Raw genomic sequence first — 25963 nt, forward strand, 5'->3', positions numbered from 1 at the left:
ATATTTACAAGTTAATGTGTATTTTTCCAACACAGTGTACAAATGCATTAGTTTAACTGAAAATAAATAGAAATAATGTGGTTCAACAGTCTTTTCATGAGCTCCAAGAGGAAAGCAAATATTAATTTGCATCCAACAGTGCAGAGAATACAGATATGTTAAGCCACTTTTGTTCTATCTTACTAAACGTACTAACCTGCATTATAGAGAAGAAACATTCTAGCACCAGCCATCCATCAAGAAGCACTGGAGGCCGAACCAAATGGGGAGTATCACAAACGTGAAAGGGTTCTAAAAAGAGTCTTACACTACCTACTATTGATTTACCAATAATGCACCAGGCTGTAGTTTAAGGGGACAGGACTACAATTGAGTAAAGACAACAGTAAACAGGACTGCCACTCCCTGTATCCTGTTTTGCTCTACCCCAGATGTATTGGGTACATGATCAGAGGGACTCTAAAATGACCTTCTTCTCAGTCCCAAGCAATCCAATAAAATCACATTAATTGTTCAATGTGGATGGGTAAAAAATAACACACACATCCAAATTGCTATACAAAAATCTGAAATAATGAAAGTGCAAAGGATCCATAAATATAAACTATGGTTCAAATGAAACAATGTAGTTCAATGCATCCCTTAATTCTTTTCAGATAGATTACTAGGAGTCTGTGTAGCAAACATACTCCCATTTGTGTAATTTGTTTATTCGCATTCCAAATCACCACTGTGATTGGATATTTTTACTGTTTCGAGCAAAACAAATTTCATTTGAGTATGGTTGGGTGATTTCTCCACAAAATATCTTGTTACGGATATGAACGAAATATGCAAATATGTGCAAATGAATGTCTCAAAGATTGTTATTAGGAAATGTAATTGCAAGTGAATCCAAATGTAAGTACTTGGCCTCTATCTTCAGTACTAGGCCTCATGTAACTTGGAGAAAGACTCAATTCTGAAGTACATGCTTGCAGTCAAGATGGTGGGATGAAACTAATGCTGTATACTAATCAATATGCATACACTGTCAAAGGTACACCCATGTTTCACAAACAAGTTAATTCAAACGATTGATGATAAAGAGTGTGATTAAGGCTGCTTACTTGTTATGGTTACTGCTTAAAGACTGGACACTTGGGAGACTAGGCTTGCCTGCCCCCACATAAAAGACCATTGTGCTAATTGGGAGCACTGAAATTCCCCTTAGTGTGGTCATAGAATGTTCCACTACCCCTAGTATTGAGGTCAATGTACTAAAAAGCTATACATGCTGTGGACAAAATGAGAGGTGTAACACAGTCTTGGATTGCTTGCGGGTGATGTGCTGTTTGTTTCTGTGCTCACCTTGCAGTGCTGCCATTAACGATTTAGCGAACCAACCTCACCCAAGATTCAAATCTGGCATCTGTTTTCTGCAGCACAGAGAATTTGAAATCTTCACCCCTCGATATGATTTGTGTATGGTCGACTAGGTTTGACTAAAAAACATAGTAGTGATATGTACGATGCAGTATAATGGATTTATTCAGATTTCTCTATAAGGATTGACATCACAATGTTATACAATATACTGGGAAGCACAGATTAAAATGAACCTTTGCGAAGAAGTGTTTCAAATTAAACAACTCTTTTGTTCACCATGACACCTCTTGGACTATGAGCATTTCATCATTTAACCTCCATATGCGGCAAGCAATAAACAGCTCAATAATGCAACTTTAAATACACATAAGCAGAATAATAGGTATTCCCCATGCCACTGCGGCCATGTAACTGCACGCTGAATCCCTTCTGTGGGTGTAAACTGGGTGGGGTATAAGGAAGGGTTTCAGAGATGGGAAAGGGGAACAGGGTGAAGTGGCGGCAGGAAGGACAGTGCTAAAGAGGCTGGCCCCCCCTATAAAGAGGATCTATGAAAACTCATTGTCCAGGTTGCATTGAGCCATTCTGAGTAGTGAGTTGCCATAGATCTGAATAAGGAATATCCTTGGTCTACGCCTGTAACGGCAAATTTATAGCATCCTTGCAACAGCACACATAGTAAGCATGAAAATAGATTTAAGCTGCCTTATTACATATGTTATGTTATGTTATGTTACTATGCTTTTATTCTGTGCGAAATCATCGCAGTAGTACTATCAGAATGCCTAGGCTTATCCGCTGAGTGTCGCACTGTGTCCCCGCCAGGGGTATCCAGACCTTAGTCTACTGGAAGATCGAAAATGAGCAAGGGGGAGATAGGAGAATGGAAAAGCAGATTGTAGATGCTACGAGCACAGAGAGGGAGGGATGCAGCAGGTGAAGAATGTTTCGCGATAGCATGGGTGCGTGTCAGTCCTGTAAGGTGGACCATGGTTCTGCAAAAGGAAGGAGATGGATATACATAGTGCAGGGGTTTAACACAATGAAGTGCACCAAATAGATGTGCCCTCCCAAGGTTCATGCACTGATAGCATTGGTCCCAATGGCATTAGAGCCCCCAGCCCCCAAATTTATGTTCCATTGTTCAATGATGGAATCCAGGGATTTTACATCAGTTATATGACATTAGATTGGTTTTTGATTTTCAACTCTTATATAGTGACAAATAGAAGTTATTTTATACTCTTTCCCAGTTGATGTGCTTTTGCTGTGACACGCCTTTGTCTTTGAATAAGATCTTTGTTGGGTGGCACACATCAGGAGGACACAAGGATATCAATGAGTAGATATGTATTAAGATGAATATATAAAGACCCCCAGCTGCCAACATGCAGCCTGATCTCCCTCACTAACCCATCAACTGTAAACATTAGAACTATTACAAAGATAAACACACTCATTCTGATGTAGTGGAATACTCATGTAACATCATTCCACCTGATGACATCACTGAGATCCCAACACAGGCTGACATCTTCCAAGCCACATCATAACACATCTCCCTCTTTACATATATACATGTCACAATTGAACAATTAACATGAACTATCAACCCTTAGACCACACTTTCCTCCATCCTCTCAAATAACGCTTCTCCTGACCACCGCGACTCTATTATTGTTCCATACCTGACCACCCGCAACCTGAATGGCCCCTTTCAACACCGCAACTAACCTCACAGGGTCAGAATACAACGGATCCGCTTTCCTTTTTATTACAGCTTTTCCTATACGCACCATATCACCACATTTTACATTCAACGCCTTTCCACCTCTCCTCACATTTTCTCTCACAATCCATTCCTCCTTCCTTCTCTTTAACATCTTCCTCACATCCTCAACCACTGCATCAGATTCCCTGAGTGCAGAATTTGGTTTCCGACCACGCATCAACTCAAATGGACTTAAACCCGTCTCCGCATGCAGAGCCATTCGTAAAGCCCATACTCTTTCCTGGATGGCTACTCTCTTCTCACATCCACTCTCCTGGGCCACCCGTACACTTTCCATCACACATCTATTCATCCTTTCCACCATGCCATTTGTCTCCGGATGATACAGAGCTCACTTCCTATGCTTGACTCCACATTTCACCAAATATTCTGGAAAAAATCAACCTGTGAGTTGCGTCCCATTAGCAGTTAAAACACTCTCTGGAACTCCTTCCCTCGCAAATATTTCTTGAAAGACATCAACCATACTCTCACTTGAAATGTCCCTAACAATCGCAAACACGCACCATCGAGAAAATGTATCCATGACGAGTATGAAATATTTGCCTCTGCCATAACCAAGATCAACAGGAGCTAGAATTCCCATAGCCAACTCTCTCCATAATTCCGTAGGAATGTTCACCTCCACCACTGGTTGCCTTGTCGCAACCAGCCCTTTCCCTGACCTCATACACACCTGACAGTCACTCACTCTCTTCTCGATATCCCTTTCAAATCCTAGCCACCAATAATCTGATCTGAGAACTCCTTTGGTCTTAGAAATACCAATAGGCCCAACATGGGCTAAATCAATGACTTTGGCACGTAATCCGCTTCGAACTACTGCCCGCTCCCATTGAAATATCACCTCATCTCTTACAAACAGCTCATCTCTTATTTCCCTAAAAGGTTTTTCATCCTCCAATAATTCCATCCTCCTAGGCCACACCGATGCCAATACATATGCCTTGACACGTGACAATACCTTGTCTTTCCTTGCTTCTTCTATCCACATCTCTCTAGGCACTATACCTTCTGTATTAACAAAAACCATTTCCATCTCCACATCTTCTCCTTCCTTAACATTTGGTGCCATCCTTAGACGTGACAAACTATCCGCTAGCACATTTTCCTTTCCGGATATAACCTCCATCTGAAATCAATGGCACTGCATTCTGGTGACCCATCCTGCCACCCTCCTAGATACCTTGTCCAATCCCTTGTTCTCGAAAATAACTTTTAGGGGCCTATGATCTGTTCGAATTGTAAAGTCAGTTCCCCATACAAAATTCTTAAATCTCTCCACTGCCCAGTAACATGCCAAGGCCTCTTTTTCCAAGACGGAGTATCTCTATTCTGCACCCCTCAATGCTCACAACGCATGTGCTATTATATCATGGGACCCATTTGAATTAATCTGGGATAAAACTGCACCTATCCCGGAATCACATGCATCAACTGTTATGACACTTTTCCGCCTAGTGTCATAACACACTAGCGGCTGAGCCAAATCAATATCCCTCTTCACTCTCAAGAATTCATCCTCACATGCCTGGTTCCACATAAATTCAACACCCTTCTTTAACAGTTTCCTCAACTCAACCACTTTGGAAGCATAGTTTTTTTTATAGATTTCTGGTAGAATTCCGCTAATCCTAGAAATGATCTCAATTCCACTTTGTTGGTGGGCCTCTCCACCACATTTATGGCATCTACTGAACTTTTCTTTGGCCTGACCCCTTCTCCTGATACCTCATGGCCCAAATACTCCACATGTTTCACAACAAACAAACACTTCTCCTCCCTCAGTGTGATACCCTTCTTTTCAAAAGTTCTCACCACATCACTCAAAATGGCATCATGTTCTTCAACCGATTGACCACATATAAGCAGGTCATCTTGAAAACAGAACACGCCTTTTACACCACTTAGCATCCTGTCCATGAGTTTCTGAAACACGGAGGATGCCGACACGAGTCCGAAGGGCATCCTCTTAAATTGTAATACCCCTTCATGGGTAACAAAGGTGGTCAGCTTCCGGCACCCTTCCTCAAGTTCCACTTGATGGTACGCCAACGCCATGTCCAATTTTGAAAACACCTTGCCACGCCCAACCCTTGCTAACATCTCCCCCATATTGGGAAGGGGATGCCGATCTACCAATACACATCTGTTGACTTCTCGCAAATCCACACATAGTCTGAGTTCTCCCGAACCTTTCTTCACCACTACAACCGGGGATGTCTATTCTACACCCCCAGCTCTTTCAATGATATTGGAAAGCAGTAATTTGTATATTTCTTTCTTGACTCCGTCTCTTAATATCATAGGCACGGGTCTCAATTTCGCCACAACAGGTTTACTACCTTTTTTAAAAATTATTTGATGTTGGACCCCTTTTACTTTTCCAATCCCTTTTTTAAAAACACCAGGGTACCTTTCAGCTACGGCACAACCCACATGAAGTACCTGCTCCTCCTCATTGGGGTCTAGTCTGATTTTCAACTTCCTGTGTTCTCTCCAGCCCAATAACGTAAGGCCTTTCTTTGACACATATATCTTTCCTTCACATTGCCGGCCTTTAAACTCAAATTGACCCACACAGTAACCCAATAACTCAATTTTATCCTGGTTATAACCACCCGGGTTAATGTCGGGTTTAGCCAGGAATCTATTCTCTCCCTTCACATCTCTTTCAAACACTTCCTTGGATACCAACGTAATTTTGGACCCTGAGTCAGCCATCATCATCACATCCTGACCATTCACTTTGATGCACGCATACGGCTGCTCGCAATCATCGTCATCATCATCACCATCAATAATGTTTATCGTGCCAACAGTTATATTTTCAACATATGGTGACTCATCATCTTCTGATGATCTTCGATCTGATTCTTCATTAATATATAACACTCTTCTCTGGTTGAACTATCCTGACTGATAGTTCTTGCAACAGTTGGGAAAATGACCCTTTCTCTTGCACTTGGAACACGTGACATTTCTTCCAGGACATCCTATAAATGCTGCAAAGTGGCTTCTGCTGGCGCAACGAAAACACAAATGTTTCTCTCTTCTCTCTCCTTCCTTCTTCTCTCCCTTCAGTTTGGGACCTTGTGAGGATTTCGACTCTCCTCCTCCCCGACTACCTTGCTTGGGTCTGTACTTCTTTTTCCCTTTGGATTCACTCACAGCCAGTAATTCGGCGTTTGATTCTTTATGGGTAACATTCTCATTCTTCGACAGTTAGGCAACACATGCCAATGAATGTTCCACTCTTCACGCTATGGTTAATACCTCGTCCAATGTCGGTTCATCCCTCAACCATAGTTCCTCGCTGATCTTGTTAGAACCACAATGAGTCATAAATTGGTCCCTAATGTGTTCGTCGAATGCATCATTGAACTTGCAAAACAATGCCAAATGCCACAGTGCAGTTATGTAATCCTCAACTGATTCATTAGGTTCTTGAATCCTCATCCAAAAGTTGAATCCTCATCCAAAAGTTGAAACACTCTAAAATCATTATTTTCATTTTATTTGGATTTGTATAAAAAACATAGAAACTTTTAATCAATTCTTTAATCAAGATGTTTTGTCTGGAATGAACTGTTATCAACAATGATAGGTTGTTTAGATCCATTAATAGTATAATGGTAAAGAATTGTATTAATGAAATGAATTGTATTTCTTGTAACATCTTAGCACATTTATATTTTTTAGATATTCAATTAGTGAGTGAATGTATGAGTGCATGATTAGTAAAATGTTTTTTAAGAATTGATTAAAAGGTTCTATGTTTTTTATACAAATCTAAATAAACTGAAAATAATGATTTGATCCTTACATCCTTCTGCCATCCTTCTTCAGTTTTTCTCGTTCTCCTGGTACCACTGTTGTATTATATGTCCCTACCTCAAGGTGCCAGTGATTATTGAGGTTCCCACCTTGGGTTTTTGTTTATTGGGTAACAGAATTACAGCCACTTTTGCCCGATCGCTGACTTCCAAGTTTGACCTTGAAGAGGTGGTTTGACCTCCAGCATGCAGCGAGAGGTACAATTCTTAACTTTGAGGCCAGAAATCTGTGGATTAAATGCAATGAGGTACCGCTCACTGGAAATCCACCAAAGGTCCCAATTGAGTCCCATGGACTCCCAAAACGGGGATTTACTCGTAATCTCATTGGACCGAGTCACGCACCACCAATTTACCACCAAACTCGTAACAAGGCCCAATATGGGAATAATGGGATTGTTCTGTGGATAATCCTCTTTGTGTATTTCAAAATCCCATACTTTGATTTGAGTATATAGCGTGTGTAGCAACTTTGGAGGTTCTTTACAAGCTTAGAGGGCCAATCGGTTTTGATTGATCTTCCTTCCCAATCAAACCTTTCCCAGCATAACAACTGGATGTAAACCCTTCATGCATGTATTTAAATGTATTGCACTCTCCTGGGTATCGACACATGTCTCAAAGGAGCTGACTTGGCCCTAAATCAACCCTGTATGGTGTGGGGAGGGGTAAAGCTTAAATTGTGCTTTGTGCTGTTATGGTCTGTTGGCTTTCTGTGTAGGTCGGTGACCACAAAGATAACATGAATTAGCTAATCACTTATCTCTAAAGTGGAAATAATATGTTTATACATTCTATAATAATATTGGAAAATACACAAAAACAAATCTGTGGTGTGTATCCATAACCCAAATATGTTGTAGATAAACCTTCACGACTGCCTGTGTCTAGGCTTTCGGTGTTACATGTGTGACGCAAAACAAGTTTAAATAGCATACATGACGATATAGGCCTGGCCAGAGCCCTGGGCACTCACATGGAAGTGCCATAGGGTTGTGAGAAGTGCTAAGCATCAAACAAAAAAAGAACATTGTACACAATGACCTCTGCAAGCTTTCATATAGTTGTGTTGTAACAACATCCATTGCACCCCAGTAATGACTGATGCAGGGGTCCTTGGCTGTCTCGTTCTATAATGTAATTTCCCAGAATATGAAGTGGGCAGGCTAGACCCTGAATGTATCCACTCTGCAGCACGGTCCTACTGTATCTCGCTTGTCGTGTGTTGGCAATCACACGTGTAGGGTCTGAACGGCATAGGACTGGGTCATTATTTTGGAGGGTCACAGCGGGAACATAAAGGGGGTAGGATTGGCTGGATAGTGAGTAATGATAGTTAGAGGCTGTGGGTGGAGGAACATCAAGAGGGCAGACATCTTTCTCAGCCGGACATAATGCGCAACACATTCTAGGGGCCCCGACAGTGGTAGTCATTTATAGTGTTCATTACATTTAAATTCTCTCGATGGGTGGGGGGGCTACGGACTACCTGTGGCTTGGACACTTCAGCATGGAAGGCCTTGGATCAACAGATGAGTTTCAGAGATTTTCTAAACTTTAAAAGATTTGTAGGCTTGTTGTTAAGGCATGATAAAGCTACCTCAAAGAGATCCCAGATGGGTGTGATTCGGGCAGTGAGGGGCAGGATGTGGGGGTATGGAGGAACGGCCATAGGGATTAGTATGACCATGGACAGTCAATGGGTGGGTAATAACCAAACAACACTGTGATGAATCAACTTCCGGGGCACCTGTGGTCCAGGGATGAATATCGGTTTCAAAACCATCAATCAGCCCCACACCTCTAGTACACCAGAAGGGAGCCGAACAGATTGGAATACAAGTGAATTATAAAACATCCTTGTCCAATTTTGCTAACGTGGACGGAACGGCAGGCTTATCGCCGCAAGGTCGTAGACCGTTGGTTAGTTGCAACAGAGCAAAAATACAATTATTACTCAATGATAAAAGGGGCTGGCCAGTTAATGTTGTATTAAAATATCTACTTTATTATTACTACAACAGACAGCCCACTACAAATACGACCACCCTGTAAAGGAACACAGAGGACAGACAGTTTCACAAGGGAAAAGGGATGCACTCTGGATACTGACAGGAGGGTAGTTGGTAAAGTAATCAGTCAGCTCAAGATTATTTGGTTTCAGCACCAAGGGGGCAAAGGGTCGTAACTATCTCTAGGGGCCATCTGAGAAGGACCAGGGGGGCAGACCCACAATGTACCTGGTGCTGAAAAAGGTTTTTGGTACTTGATAGCGTTGAGGCGGTTCCAGGGCGTTTAGAAGCCCTTGAGACAGAGTTAGTAGCGTACGGCAGGCAGTTCATCAAGCAAGAGTGGATGGACGTCTGCAGGCTGTCCAGCGCGGCGGCTCAGGGCCAAGAATCATTGTCTCTGTGTTGGTTGGCAGATCTTGAATGCTGGTGGAGGCGTCTCGTATGGCTCCAGTGACTGCAGCATGACAACAGTCAGCGGTGCAGCCGGATGTGGTTCGAAGGCTCGACTGTCTCAAAATTATCCTTGCAAAGATGGACACTAGATCATGCTTGTGTGGCACTCCTCCTAGCCTCTTCGCAGGGCTTGTGTCCTTTCAAGGTGGATGGCCCAAAGCTCAGGAGGGTGTTAGCAGGCAACGGCCTTGTCCTTTGTCCAGATACTCTCTGGCACTTCCTACTTAGGAAGCTTGCTGTCAGAACCCAGCAGGGCAAGCTGTGTGCTGGCTGAGTACCGGTTCCGGAACATTCTAGATGGGTCCTCTGAGTCCGGTATCTCCCTCTGTTCCCTGGGAGATGTTTAAGGGAGGGATCCTGCTTCCCTCTTGGAACTCCTGGCCTTCCTTCACTGGCGGAAGATGTAAGGTAGACTGTACCTTCAGCTCGGGTCCAAATGAGTCCTTCTTCTTACTCTTTGCAAAGTCTTCAGATGATCTACTAAGTGAGGGGTTCAGCCCTCTTTTAAATGCCAAATGGGCCCCAGCGATTGGTGTAGGCAAAGCCTACCTTAATGAACCAATCCTGGGTCCCCACCAACAATCTTCTGGTAAGCATGAGGTCAGGACAGGAATGCTCTGCAACAGGACAGAGAAAGGGGTGACAACATATACCTAAGTCCCACCCATCTTCCTGTCTGTTGTAGATCAAGGTGTCTCTCTGGTTAACTGAGCCGTCTGTGACTCTTGATGATTAAAGTGCAGGTTTTCCCTTGCAGTATGTTCTGGGAGCAGACATCCTGTCTCCCCCAAACCACATACTTTTCCCCTCTGAAAGGGGTCCGCTCAGCAGGGGTTTGCCTACGGTTAATAGTGGACCCAGACATGCATTTCACTGCCTTTCATACAGAGGGGTGGGAACTATCTTCAAGTTGACACATTGAGCACCAAAGGGGTGTTAGCCCCGCCTTCCTGTTGTCTCTCCAGCAACCAAGCCCACTCGGCCGGCTTGCCTCAATTATCTCTCATTAGTATGCACTGCCACCAGCCTGAGAACAAAGGAATCCAGATCCATGGAGCCTTTGATATTTTAATTAGGCTGTTCATGGCTGGAGGAAGGTGTGCCTTCCCCCTTCTTTAAATGCTTTGATGTACCCAGGGCTGTCACATTCCATGTGAATATGACAGGGGAAGACAACGCATGTAGGCTGTGTCTTTCCAGAGTACAGGTGACTACATGTTTGGGGCAGGAAGCAGATGAAATGGGTGTGGAATGGCCGCACTCATTTCTCAGAGTTTGGTCTCCCATCATTCATTTTCATTTATCAAAACATCAAAGCAGCCCAGGCGAGCACACTCTCTCCCTGTGCGGAGGGTCGAATTCCTTACAAACAGCTACAAGCTTTGTGTCCCTCATATGCTGTCTCTCTCTAGCTTTATTTCAATTATTTATTTTCAGCTTATAGGTAGTGCTAAAGCACCATCTCATAGCCAAAACTAAAAATGTGTTCATTGAATCACTTGAAATTCTAGCACATTTTACCAATTCTTTGTCTTCATGGGGTGACATTTGTAATCATTCAATGGCAGATATGTTTTACTGAAGCTCTAGAATTGGATCTTAGTGCACTGCATACATTTGGTTTTTCTTTTCGTGCCTTATTGAGTCTGTGGAGCCAACAAGGTCCACTGTTCAAGTCCCCGGTCCTCCAGACAATGGGTTATTAAAAAAGTTTAAATTTGCCAACTATGAAATTGGACGAGGGGAGAGGTTTTGAAATGAGATCTGTCAAAATAGAACATCATCAAGGAAGGCATCACTGCAGAAGATTCATTGGGCTCTCACCACCGCTGGATAGCCATAAATGTGTGATAATGGCTGGTGTGTAGACTTTATTCTGTCACAGTGTGAACTCCCTGATTTAACCTAGAATCGAGATGAATGTTTCAGCTGCGCAGGAAGGTCCTTGCACTCAACTGAGTCATTGCTACGATTTGGGGGTAATTTGTTTTAGACATTCTCAAATTTGGGGTATTAGTTTACTGCAGTTGGGAGGGGGCGGTAATTTTCACTGACAATAGTGGTGCATACATCCTGTGGGTACAAGAGATGAGTGAAATACATGTTCAGGCACTTTTTTTGTCCAACTTAAACCAGAGGGCAAAGCAATAGCCCACGCGCTTCTTTCAGGGAAAGGAGACAGCAAGTAAAATAACTGCAATGAAATAGCTATGCGAGGCGTAGCGAACATTGTCTAACAAGTGGGGTCTTAAGCTAATGTAGTTGAGCCCCACCACAGTGACATTAACATCTGTATATACCCCCAGAGCACTGCTGAGTGGGCATTTTCAGATTTTGAGAGGACCTTGCCCACCCAGACCCTACCCTATCTATGCCTCTGGCAATGAAGCAATACAAATTAACTTACATAAAAGCTCTGAATGCCAAGGATTTTGACATGTATCGGTGCAGGTGGCATAATGGATTGTTTGTGTATGCCCCCTGGTAAAGGCAAAATACCATCTGATGTGAACAGACAGTGCAAACACCTCACCATGCTAACCTTATGAAATGTATCCAGAAAATATTACTGTAACTCTCATTATTTAAAGAAATATTATAAGCAATCCATAAACCTACAATTCTTTATAATTCATCACAGGTCCCGCAATACAAGATTGGCATAGGTCAAAATGATGCATGCTGAATTACAATAAATGCAAAATCAATCAAAAGTAACACATTCAATTTGTTATAAACACAAATATTTTGTTCTAACATATTTTGTCACCAAAATGTCAATCAACTTAAACAGTTCTTACAAAAAATTCTTTAACATAAATATCACACAGATTCTCAAAGCTTTTCAAGTCCCTTGTAAATAAATATCAAGAGGAATCTTCCTAAAATTTAGCATTTTCATTTCTACTTATCAAGAACATTTTCATATATGGAGATTATTACCACTAACTTTCTAAAGTTAAGATATGTCCTGTATGACACATTGGTATTTACCTCCCGTAGGATCCGCACAGAAACCTCTACAATCCCTCGGAAACTGAACGGAAAAAACAAAACAATATGCTAGCATTCAACTTCCAAATCAGAAGTTCCTCTACGTCTAATTTTCATCCAACTCAATATCAATTAGTAAAATTCATCTCGCCGGCAGCAGCCAATTTCACAAATTTTCTTTCTTGAAAATATACCCCAATCCACCTTCTATATTCATAAAAATTCCAACCAGCAACCTTCTGCGCATCAGTTTGCAAAGCAATGCCCTGTGCATAGATTGGTCCCTGCAAGTGACAACTAGATATTAAGCCTGTTAATCCTAGCCAAACTCTGTATCAGGACTCATTTTATCAATATCCTCCTTACACTCCCCTACATGAAAAAAATGGTGAATATACAGCTCCAATTCAAATTTCGACGTCTCCAATTGTTTCCGACGCGGAACATCTAGCTATCACGTTTCCTCAGGATCAATGTTATTTAAAGAGAAGTCCAGCTACATCTGCATGTCTCTCCAATGCTATAGTTACAATTTCACAGTGAAGTTTTATTTCATGCCTTATTCATAACTATCTTCCCGCTACCGGAAATGTTTCCAGCATCTCGTTCCATCTAGTAAATCCTTTGGATTAGTTAAGCAAAGGTCTGCAACCCTTGGTTCTCCTGGTATTTTGGACTGCAGCTCCCATGATCCCTCACCATAGACTATGTTAACTAGTGGTATTGGGGGTTGTATTACATAAACATCTGGAGAGCCAAGGTTGCAAACCCTGAGATAAAGAGGAATGTATATGCTCTTGAGGTTATGGAAATAAGGGGTGGGTAACTAGGGGGCCAGGGTTAGATATATTCGAAACATTTATTTTTCGAAAAGTAGGAAAATAAATTTAGAAATGACATTAAAAACAAGAGCTTGTGCGCGGAGCAAGCATGGACTGGCTTATAGGGCAGTAGGTCCATGGCCAAACCAAAACCGCAAAATGCTTGTGTGTGCCAGTTTTTGGGGTCAAAGTGGGGCACTTTTTTGGCCAATATGGGCCAGTTTGATGAGTTACTTCACTATGCGGCTAATAGTTTTGACCACTGTTGCTGAATAAATATTCTTTAAAATGTACAATTTGCATCACATTTTATCAAAGTCCTCCCCCTTGGGTACTATTCAAACAGCGTCACAAAAGGAATGAACTCCCTTTTGCAACAGTGGCCCACTTTTTCGTTGGTGCCCGAGACAATTGTAAGCCCCAGTCTGACCCTGGCGCGGAGTGGTACTTTACAAAGCAGTTTCCAAGTGGCAAAACGTTGAGGCATTCTTTTAAGAATATGGATGAAGTGGTAGATGATTTATCAGGAGTGAGGAAGAATTTTCCAAGTTTGCCATGATTTATAACCTCAATAATTTTCTTTATTACATGTTATAATAAGTTGACAAATGTCATCACAGGACGTGTTCAATTTTTAAAAAAGTCCAAATGTTTCAGCTAAAGGAATTAAAAGCCTGATTAAAAAAATAAACAACATTAGAACTACATCACATCTCAGCATAAGGTAGTTCAGCAAGTAAAGCACTTGCCCTCAACATGTTTGGTCTGCAGTCGCAGGTTCGAGCTCCAGCAGGGGTACGTCCGCAATTCATCGAGTGCATTCCCACCTGATCACATACCTTCACTTTACAGATCAACTTTATGTCCCCACATCCCGGCTCCGAGTGGCAGCCCTAACTCTCTGGAACATTCTACCTGTCATACCCCCTGCTGGCTCCAGTTGAGAAAACTGCTCGAATCCTGGCTGGTCCATCACGCCTGATGAACCTGTCCATTAGACGGCCTTAATTGACCCTTGTCCCTTGTTACACTTTGTCACCTTTCAGTCATCCTAGCAGGTAGCAACAATTCATTTTCCGGTGTGCGCTGCACAAACATTTACACATTTAAGGAAATAAATATGCCAGATATAACATCATATGCCAGGATGGGGAGTCAAATGCTGAGCATAGCCACCACATTCCCTTGTAACGCTGTATATGCTTAGATGCAGTCACACGCCCATGTACAGCCATCATATGCCCAGGTACAGCCATCATATGCCCAGGTGCAGCCATCATATGCCCAGGTACTGCCATCATATGCCTATGTGCAGCCATCATATGCCCAGGTACAGCCATCATATGCCCAGTTGCAGCCATCATAAGCCCATGTGCAGCCATCATATGCCCAGGTACAGCCATCATATGCCCATGTGCAGCCATCATATGCGCAGGTGCAGCCATCATATGCCCAGGTACAGCCATCATATGCCAAGGTACAGCCATCATATGCGCAGGTACAGCCATCATATGCCCATGTACAGCCATCATATGCCAAGGTACAGCCATCATATGCCCAGGGTACAGCTGTCATATACCAAGGTACAGCCATTATATGCCCAGGTACAGCCATCATATGCCAAGGTACAGCCATCATATGCGCAGGTACATCCATCATATGCCAAGGTACAGCTATCATATGCCCAGGTACACCCGTCATATACCAAGATACAGCCATCATATGCGCAGGTACAGCCATCATATGCCCATGTGCAGCCATCATATGCCCAGGTGCAGCCATCATATGCCCATGTGCAACCATCATACGCCAAGGTACAGCCATCATATGCGCAGGTACAGCCATCATATGCCACGGTTCTACCAATGAGAGGAGGCTGATGAGATGAGGGCGAGACCAGGGACAGAAACCCATAGAGTAGGCTCTGTCTTCTCACTATACAGAGTCCCCCACGCTGGCTACGGTGGCCAACGATGGAGGCAAAGTGTGCCGCAAAGAAGAGTCACGAATGTTCAGATGTGAACCACGATGTCTCTAAATGGACACAGCAGAAGGGGTGGATGTCTGGCTAGAAACCTGCACCGGCATGGAACGAGCCACTCAAGCATTCATCCTGTTGCGGTCGATAAAACGAGTACCATTGTTCTGGGTACTACAATGCCCATGATTGGAAGGTGTGTCATGATATTTATTGTGCTTGTAGACAGTTAGCAATTCAAATGTTGGCACTCCCTAAGAGCAAAAACTGAGCTGGGGACTGATTGCCTCCTGCGGTGTAGTAGCAGCCAGCAAACCTGGCGGAATGTGCGAGCCTGGTTCCCATACAGCTATGTGTTTCACGAGATTGCACTCTAAATAAATAATTCCTGGCACCCCACCCCTTTGCCCTGCAAGCTGCTGTCTGCACTCTAATCTCACGCGTCCTTTTTAAAGAAAGCTGCTCTCTGCTTTCCTTGTAGTTCAATTTTTCCATGGCAAAGTTCCAGCTCTGAATAATGCAGTCGTTACTGGAAGCGGCACACGGCACATACCAAGGAATGAAGCACGTGATCCAGTAACATAGCAACGAAAAGGTCGGCACTGGAGAGCCAAATCTCCTTTTGGACAGACTTAAAAATGACTGCTGTTTCATTGGTCGAAAGCCAGGCTTGTTCAACTCCAGGGCCGGAAGCATGTTGGATTTTAAGGATGCCCCTCGTTAATATTCATGAGTTACATTTGCATATAATGATTCTAAATGTAGGCCAATTTATTTCATGAATATTAATGAGGGATGTCCTGAAAACCCGTTAGGTTTGCAGCCCTCCAGGACTGGAGCTGGACAACCCCGCTCTAAGCCTTTCTCAACACTATGCATAAAAATAAAGGCAACATCTGCCAATACCTCCCTTCACCAGTTGGTAGGTATGAGGTCCAAAAGATGAGCACCCAACCAGTAGTGGGCTGGTAAGTGGGACAAGGGGGCAACTGCCCCCCCTCCCCCAGGCTGGCTTGGCTGTTGCTCCCTGGGCCAGAGCTGTAAAATGCAAAGAGAGATGATTGAAAGATCCGAAATCCTTCAGGATCTGCCCTGTCTCAAAGGAACCAAGAGCAGCAAAGCCTGTTTGTGGTCTTTTAGACACACGTCTTGATTTCAGCAATGCCGCCTGGGGGTCCGCCACATGTGCATGAAGGAGGGGAGAAGAGCCTGGGCACAGGGGCATGTTCCTACCACCCAGCAGCAACATGACAGATTCTGTGACCCTGGCTGGTCATGTTGGCACCACTGTGGCCCACGCACCATTCGTCTGTTGCAATCCACAGCAGCAGCTGGTCAGGACTCCTACTTGCCAAGGGAGTAAGGGTCCTTATCTTATTAGAGTTTCATTCTGTAGGAGAGCTTCCCCTATGCACTGGTGAATGTCTTGGGCACTGCGATTGTATTGCCAGAAGGGTTTAAGAGCAGTCCCCTGAATAGCACCCATGCATGTTACTATCTGGTGCTTAATGAAGTGGCTTTTGGATTGTTTGTGGTACTCACCTTTGGGCACTGTTGATGCACTCAGAAAGACGTAGTAACAGTCAGGTATTACCTACAAACTAAAGGTGGCATTCAGAGTCGTGCAGATTTTGTTTAACGAAATGCAGTTGCCGCCTCCACCAGTGGTATTTCTGAAAACCTGTCTCATTCCAGCAGAGGTGGTATTTTTGGAATACCTCTAAGTACTTCAGAAAAAGCACCTCCGCCAATGGTAACGTAGAATGTGTTTTTGGAAACCTTTTTTCCAGCCATTACCACCTTCAATGTAAAGGTGGTAATGGTTTAGGTACAGTAGCAGCGCATGCCACTACTGCGTATTTCTATTCCTGCAATAAGGATCCACTCTAGCCCTTTTATAGATTGCATGGGTAAAGTGGTGAGGGGGCAGCGGAGATGCCCAACTTTTCAGGCCCTTACCATAGCCTATTGTAAAAAAAAACTTTTTCACTGCATTGAAAGGCAGTTCCTGCTCTTCCCCGTTCAAAGAAATTGAGGCTCATTTGGCTATTTTAACTCAAACTCTTAGTTCGGGGTAAGAATAGGCAGCTTTTCAGGAGAAATTCTGCCTAAAATACTGCTTCCGGTGTTCACTTGAAATATTGCCTGTGGTATTTGATCAAACCCTGAATTAGTCAGACAATAACATTGACGGTATTTGCCAAACACGGCTCAATTTCCCATTACTCTGAATGAACCTCTACATTTTTTTTATGTTTTTGTCTTGTTCAGAACACTTTTATCTAACCACCAAAAGGTACATATACAAATCACCAACCTATTCTTATATATAGATGCAGAGTCACATAAAGAGAGATGCACCCATCCATATACTCTTTACCCACTCACAAGCACATTCAAACCGATACCGTAGATTTAACCAAATGCAATTTTACCTAAGGAGAATTGACCGAATCTATTGTACCGAAAATGGTAGGTAACGTGGTATATGTGTAGTGTAAAATAGGTAGTGTGCGGGTAAGGGTAAAGGTTAGGGAGGGGTAAGGAGGGGCTACGGGGGGCCTGTATTAAAAGAAAAAGTTTAAAAATTAAAAAGTTAATTTCGATTTTCGGTCAAATAGATTCGGTCACTTCTCCATTAGGTAAATAAATGTCGCTCAAATCGACCCCATCCCATCCAAACACATCCCCACAGTCACACAAATGAGAAATGCACACACACACACACACACACACACACCACACAGCATTTCCTTGAAAACACAAATAAATATAACAGATTGCACTTACTCCTTCTCCATCAGCAGATCCCAACTGAAGGACAAGGAAATGGTGACTCGGCAATGTGGACAAGAGAAGGGGGTGCGAGCGAGTGGAGGGAGGGGGACTGAGTTAAGAGTTAAGGGATGGCGCAAAAGGAGAACAGAGGCCTAAAAGATAATTGTAAGGAAGGGGGTGAAGTGCCATTGAAGATGCAGTCGAAATTAAGGATACCAAGGGATGATGGGTAAGGAATGTAGTGTAAATGAGACAGAGGTACAAATCTAGAAAGGTAGGCCTGAAAATGAAGTGACTGTTGTTGAGATCTGTGCTTGATGAGGATGCGCCACATGTTGTTGCTACCTCCACTGGAATAGGGTGGTATTCCAATGCAAACCGCCTCCATTGCAGCGAGGCGATAATCATATGTATAGGGTGCTGATGCAAAGCATCAGCACCCTATTGTTATTAAATGAGCCCTGTCGCCGCGGGTGCATTTAATAACAAACGGGTGTCTGCCGCGCCTTCTGCCACTACGCCAGCTCAAGGGCATCCCTTGAAAAACTCCTGCAAGTGGGGCTAATGGTGCACTGGGGGGGCATGGTACCCTTCGCGGTTGCCCGGCCCGCCTTCCCCTGGGGCCGGGCCTGCAGCCACCTGATTGGCTAATGGCCCTTCCCCGGCTACGCGATATAATCCAATAATCAAATGATATTGCATTTGATTATCCAATATTAAAGAGTTCAATCCTCTGACTAGGCGCCCCTCGCTGATGTGTAGACATGCATTCCTATAATCGTATCTCCTTGGTTAAATCCAAGTAAGCGGATCTATATTCATTATATATTAACCCGATGGTTACGAGCTGTTTAGAGGGCTCAATCCCTAGAGACGCGCAATTATAGGAATGCATGTCTACACATCAGCAAGCGGCGCCTATTCAGAGGATTGAACTCTTTAATAATTGGATAATCAAATGCGATATCATTGTGGTGATCACTTGACTACGAAGCATCCACGTGCGAAAGCACAAGTCTATCGTTACAGACGGCACATCATCGGATGACTGCCTTGAAAACGACTCTGGTCGAAACACGTGTCGGCCGACATCCTCCTCTTTAGAAGACATTTATTTATTTATTTATTTATTTATTTATTTGTTTGTTTGTTTGTTTGTTTGTTTGTTTGTTTGTTTTGACATTTAAAGAGCGCCCAAAACCCACAGGCATCTAGCGCTGGATCATAAGGAATTGCACGGGACTACGAGAAGTTTGTGAGCAATGTTTGGGCAATGCCCTGAGAAGCTTCGTCACAAGGAGCGCGGAAGACTGGCGAAAGATCCTCATAGAAGGAGAAATAATGAAAATCAATATAGCTGTTGTAAGACTGGTGATTTTAATACTTCAAAAGTGGGAAGGGCTACGTAGTGACACAAAGGGACAATTACCAAAGACGTGTGAGCTCAACAAAGGTGGTAGACAAATCACGGAAACTTGGTCTACACCAGATTAAAGGTTTAAAATAAGGAAAACCATATAAATCTGTGTAATAAAAAAAAATAAGGAATTGGTTACATGAGAGAATTTAGCAGTTACAGTTTCACATTGACATGAGTTTTAAACTTACAGAATGCAGGTATGCAGATATACAAAACAGGCATCACATATATGGTTAAACTAGTTACCGCAGGGGTGATTGTTGTTCGTGCAGGTGGTACTAAGAGTAACTATGTTATATGTAATGTGTACTAAATAATATGGCTAGGTGTTATGTTGGGCATAGACTGTCTGATTTGGCCTGATGACTCAATGTTGGGAGTCTAGCCGGAAGAGTCTAGTTGTCAGGCCTTTTTTGAAGGGCCAGAGAGATGGGTCGTTTCTTAGTTGGGGTGGCAAGGTGTTCCACAGTTTGGCTGCTACTACCGAAAAGCTGGAGCAACCGGCTTTCTGTTTGAGTCATTAAATGAATGACAACATATGAATACATGTTGCATCTTTTACACTCATGATTTACTAGTAGTCATTTGGAATCATAAATATTTATGAGCAAAGCCCGTCACGCCAATCACGTATTCTTAGAAATGTTTTCTTGTACTGCGTGCTGCCACGTGTCTACACAGGTTTCCAGCTCCATAGCACTGGAAATAACAGGTGTTGCTGTTGCCAAATTCACTGGTTCTCATTTTATCAACCTTGGGAGGATGAAAGGCTGAGACGGTCAAACTGGGATTCTGACGACGTGTCCTCTGTAGGCTGGGCGCATATCTGCTAAACCAGCTCACCCAGAGATATAGGATAACCGAGAGATATGCGCTGTGTCCATTTTAGAGTGGATGAAGGTCGCACATGATAGCGCCACGTTTCAAAACCTGGCGTCCATCCAAGAGATAAAGGCGGCCGAGCGGGAAACGACTTTATAAGACGCCGTGAAAGTGCTGTGCTCTGAGGCATGTGGCCTGCAGTGCCGAGGCTGCGCGCGCCCATTTTAATTCTTAGTGTTGGCTTTCAGCTTAGTTGATGAATTGCTGCTTTGAACGTTAACGACCTACATTCTTAATCTCGGCTCCGTCACACTGTGTGGTCCTGGGCGAATCCGTACAGCTCTCTCCGCGAGAGGGCCCAGAAGAGCTCCCCTCTAGGCCTGGATCTGGGGTCAATGAGCGAACAAGCAGTGTGAAGTAACCAGGCATGCTAGTCTTTGGAGAAGAGAGTATCATGAATTATTTTCTTTTTTTAATTGGAGGGGGGGGGTTGTACATTTAAAATACTTTTTTCCAAAAATATATTTTTATGCAAAAAAGGAAATTTGTTAAGCCATCATCTCTGCAAATAAATGCAATATAAATATATCTCCTCCCAAATTGCTTAGTACCGCTGAATACCAAATCCACTTGGGCCACTGTGCACGCAAAGAACCCTCATACCAAAAAACAAGCACTGGAAAAGTCAATATGCATGGCTTTGCCAAGAGTGGGTACATTTTTCTGTAAAGACCCCACTTACATAAAAGGCTTACCCTCCACGTTTGCCACGCCAGACCTATTGGCTTTGACAATGCTAACTAGTGTACATTTTCCCTTGAAGAGAATTCCCAATGCTTCCACTTTATACCATCTGCCCGATTGCCATGTCCTCTGTTTTCGCTGCAGCCTTCTTTGTGTTGGCGTGTCCTACCAGTAGGCACCCATAATCACCCACGTCTCGGTGGCACACTCATGAATCCCTGCCCTGGTTCCATGCCATGTGCTTTTATCACTCATTGTTCTTAGTGCAGAATGTTTCATTTTTAAAAAGTCAGGGTTTTCCAAATTCAGTGCAGCAGCAAAGTGCGTGGGGGGATCCCCTGCACCCCCTATTAATGCCTGCCCAACCCCCAAATGAACCAATATCCCCTTTCCAAACATACAATCTTTATCTCTTTACAAATATTGACCTGCACTGTAAAAAGTGTGCAGTGACTACTGTGCACAGAAGTCACTGTGCACCTCTGTTGTTTGTATTACACATTGCACTAAAGCTAGATGCATACTTCGAGCATAGACACTGTCTTGGAGTTAGGCACATCCTAGCCTTTTGTATTGAATTTAAATATGTTTTGAGGATAGCCAATCTTTTGAAGCTAGATGAATTTTGAGGGTAGCCAGTGTCTTGAATTTAGATACATTTTGGAGGTAGCCGATGTGTTGAATTTAGATGTTTTGAGGGTAGCCAATATTTGAATATAGTTGAATTTTTAGGGTAGCCAGTGTCTTGAATTTAGATGAATTTTTAGGGTAACCGATGTATTGAGTTTTGATGTTTTGAGGGTAGCCAATATATTAAATGTAGATGCTTTTTGAGGTTATCCAATGCATTGGACTTAGATGTTTTTGAGGGTAGCCATTGTATTGAATCTAAATACATTTTGAGGGTAGCCGATGTATTGATTCTAGATGAATTTTGAGGGTATCCAATATATTGAATTCAGATGTTTGAGGGTAGCCAATATATTAAATGTAGATGCTTTTTGAGCATATCCAATGTATTGAATTTAGATCAACTTTGAGGATAGCCAATGTATTGAACTTAGATGTTTCTTAGGGTAGTCAATGTATTGAATCGAGATGAATTTTGAGGGTATCCAATGTATTGAATTCAGATGTTTGAGGGTAGCCAATATATTAAATGTAGATGCTTTTTGAAGATATCCAATGTATTGAATTTAGATCAACTTTGAGGATAGCCAATGTATTGAACTTAGATGTTTTTTAGGGTAGCCAATGTATTGAATCTAGATGTATCTTGAGGTTAGCCAATGTATTTAATCTAGATTCATTTTGAGGATAGCCAATGTATTGAATTTAGATGGTTTTTGCATGTTACCCAATATTGTTTATTTATTTATTTATTTACATGTGTATAGCGCACAAAAACCGCCCTTAGGCATCATGGCGCTGTAAAGTATACTTGCTTAGTTACAGAGTAGTTACAGTTAAATGACAGTGAAGACAGTGATAGACATTGTATGTTGAATTTAGATGTTTAGCAGCTAGCCAATGTATTGACTCTAGATGAATTTTGAGGATAGCCAATGTATTGAATTAATATGTTTTGAGGGTAGCCAATGTCTTGAATCTAGATGAATTTGAGGGTAGCCAATATATTGAATTCAGATGTTTTGAGGCAGCCACCGTATTTAATCTAGATTGATTTTAAGGATAGCCAATGTATTGAATTTAGATGTTTATCGGGTAGCCAAAGTACTGAAACTAGCTGCACTAAACTTAGCTGAATGTGATGCAACTGCCCACGAACCCACTAACAACTGTAAAGTATTCTGCTTACTTACCCTAAAACAGAGAACAAAATAAGTCATACCTCTACAGCAGAAAAACGTAAAACCACCATAAACCACAACAAACTGCACACACGCCGTGCAACACCGAACAAGACACTAAGCCAGCCATACGCAAACCTCCACACACACACTCGCACACCAAGCACCACATAACGACTACCAACTATAAACAAACCAGTGACCGCGTTTTGCGATCTGAAGCTACCAGCAGCACATCCAAGCTCTCTTGCACTTTTCCCTCTCAATCTCCACTAACAAGCCCTCCCAACCCTCCTTCCTTTTCAGATCCGCCAGGGCACCAAGAGACCACGAAGGTGGCAGCGGTGCATGGTGTAAGCCCCAATAACATGGCGTAGCATGACTTTCTTCCTGTAAGCATGCTAGATTTTCACATAGGATCGGTTGCAAAGGGTTGAGTAGAGTGAGTTCAGTGAATGGGCAGACTACAAATAATCACTTTGAAAGAGTGATCTATATTTACCAATCTGTTCCACATTCAGCAACCTTTTCAGTACAATGCATTGACAGAAAATATCACAAGCTACCCTAACAAAAGAGCAGCACATGCTACTCCGCGCCTCTCCCGCTGCTTCGTAAACCTTCACACAAACAATGACCCCATTGGTTTTGTTGGAAAGCCTAACACACCCTACAGTCTGTCTCTGGTGTGCTGGACTGTCTAAGGGGCCATACATCAGCCTTTACCACTGACGAGTAGCTATCTGCAAGCTCAGAATCTGCTTTTAGCAGTTAGCAGAAATGCTGCTGTTGCTGCTAAGAGGCACGTGTGGGACATGTTAAGGTACAGACCTTTGGAGAGAACAAGGTTACATTAAGTGACAGCAACCTGCCTCCATTCAACGTGCAAGCCCCCGAGACTTTAACCCACCCCAAGGCAACAGGTCTCTTAGGGCCCAGGGGATGGTAGGAGAAGCTGGACCCCATTTGCAGGATAAATATTGGGCCGGTGAGGTTTGAGAGGAATCCTCAGAAAGCAAATTCCCTGCAAAGCCTTGTCTGGCATGTTTTATAACATTTTATGAGCATAAGAGCTCCGAAAACAGTGTTTGCCCAAGAACACAAGCCTGCTCTGCATTAATACATCCACTTTTCAGTACTGATTACTTCAATTCCTCCTCTTAGTTATAACACAAGCTATGGATATGATGTTTACCCAAGATCACAAGGCTTTACTGGAATGTCTCCATCCAACCAAGTACTTGCTGCTGTGCTGGATTGTTCGTCCCCATGACCGGCACACAAACGATCAGAATACACTGTTTGCCAAAGACCACAGGGTTGCACTACTTTGAACCCCTTTTCCTCCATGTGCTTATTCCTTTTCTTTCCTGCCCACAGAAACCAACTACAGGATTTACTCTAATGAATCATTCCATCGTACAGTGGCAAATAATCTCCTTTCATTGCAATTTAACAAATGAGATCAGAATATACTCCTTTTCAAAGATCACAAGGTTGGAATATTTATTTTGGGGAATGTATACCATACGTCACTGCAAACCTAATTTCTCCTAGGTGCCATGACAAGAATAGCATTTGCAGCAACAGAAAGGAACCCTAAAGACATAGCTCATATCAACTGAAAGGGAAAAAGATGCCTAATCTATGGTGGTAAAGCATTCGACAAATTTGGGCCCAATCTTATCCCTGCTCGTTTAGAATTCTTGATTGTGGAAACAACTAGCGCTGATCAAAAAAGCTAAGATTCTGAGTGGATACACTGTAAAGAGGTTCTCTACCTGCCTGTACTTATTTTCTTTCCTTTCTGTGCATGGTATACAAAATCTAAGTGTCTATTGTGTTTGCCCAGGATCACACGGTTTCAATGCTTCGCTGTCTGCTACAGTAATACAAGGGATCTGAATATAGTACTATTTAAATAATGCTCCCTCTAAGGCACCGGCTTAAGGTAGCACCTGTCATGCTATGTTTAAGATGCAATGCCAAATAACAACCAAAACAGATTCAGTTGTTAAATCTGAGGTGTACTGTTCCATTCAGCAATGACTACAATTGCTTGATTATATTTTTGAGAGGTTTTATGACCAGCGATTGCATTGCGTTGATGTTTCATTTGACCTATAACAAGTTCCAAGCCAGCAGCACATTAGGCAGTTTGATAACTAATTTATTGGAGATTTGATATGTAGGCACATGAAAAAAATAGCAAAAAATAATTTTAGCAATCAATTGATAATTCAAAGCATCAGTACTCCTCAAGACCTTTCTTCGACCAATGAATAATTGCAGTGACAATAAAATCCATGCATGGCTAAAATCAAGAAAATGTGACTTCCTACTTCCAATTCCTTATTCCGATAGCATTCAAAAATTGTTCAGATTCAACAAATAATTTATAAACAAAATGATTGAAAAACGTTCTTTGAAGATTGCGAAGCAGAGCACATAAAGCAAAAATATGACATAGATTGTGAACGAAGCTGTCTCTAAAAAAATGGCACTTGCACGATTCTGTTCTCATAGCAGCCCCTCGCTATTAAGACATCCAGGGTAGCAGCCCCTCGCTCCTAGGACATCATCGCTCCAAAGACATCCAGGGTGGCAGCCCCTCGCTTCTAAGACATTCAGGGTAGAAGCCCCTCCCTCCTAAGACATCCAGAATCAAGAGTACCAGCCCCTCACTCCTAAGACATCCAGGGTAGCAGCCGTTCGCTACTAAGACATCCTCGCTCCAAAGACATCCAGGGTAGCAGACCCTCACTCCTAAAACATCCAGGTTAGCAGCCCCTCACTCCTAAGACATCCAGAGTAGCAGCCCCTCGCTCCTAAGACATCCGGAGTAGCAGCCCCTCACTCCTAAGACATCCAGGGTAGCAGTTGCTCGCTACTAAGACATCCTCACTCCAAAGACATCCTGGGTAGCAGCCCCTCGCTCCTAATACTTCCAGGGTAGCAGCTGCTCTCTCCAAAGACATCCAGGGTAGCAGCCCCTCGCTCCTAAGGCATCCAGAGTAGCAGCCCCTGGCTCCTAAGACTTCCAAGGTAGCAGCCCCTCGCTCCTAAGACATCCAGAGTAGCAGCCCCTCACTCCTAAGACATCCAGGGTAGCAGTTGCTCGCTACTAAGACATC

General features: G+C 43.0%; 1 protein-coding gene across 1 annotated transcript in view; it reads right to left on the reverse strand.

Annotated features, from left to right (window-relative positions):
* The window catches only part of LOC138528567 (neuronal acetylcholine receptor subunit alpha-10-like), a 444635-nt gene that overhangs the window by 205739 nt on the left and 212933 nt on the right, over window positions 1-25963 (reverse strand). The gene's annotated exons all lie outside the window — the stretch shown is intronic.

The sequence above is a fragment of the Ambystoma mexicanum genome, chromosome 7q (genome assembly GCF_040938575.1).
Source record: "Ambystoma mexicanum isolate Mex_15411 chromosome 7q, UKY_AmexF1_1, whole genome shotgun sequence".
NCBI lineage: Eukaryota > Metazoa > Chordata > Amphibia > Caudata > Ambystomatidae > Ambystoma > Ambystoma mexicanum.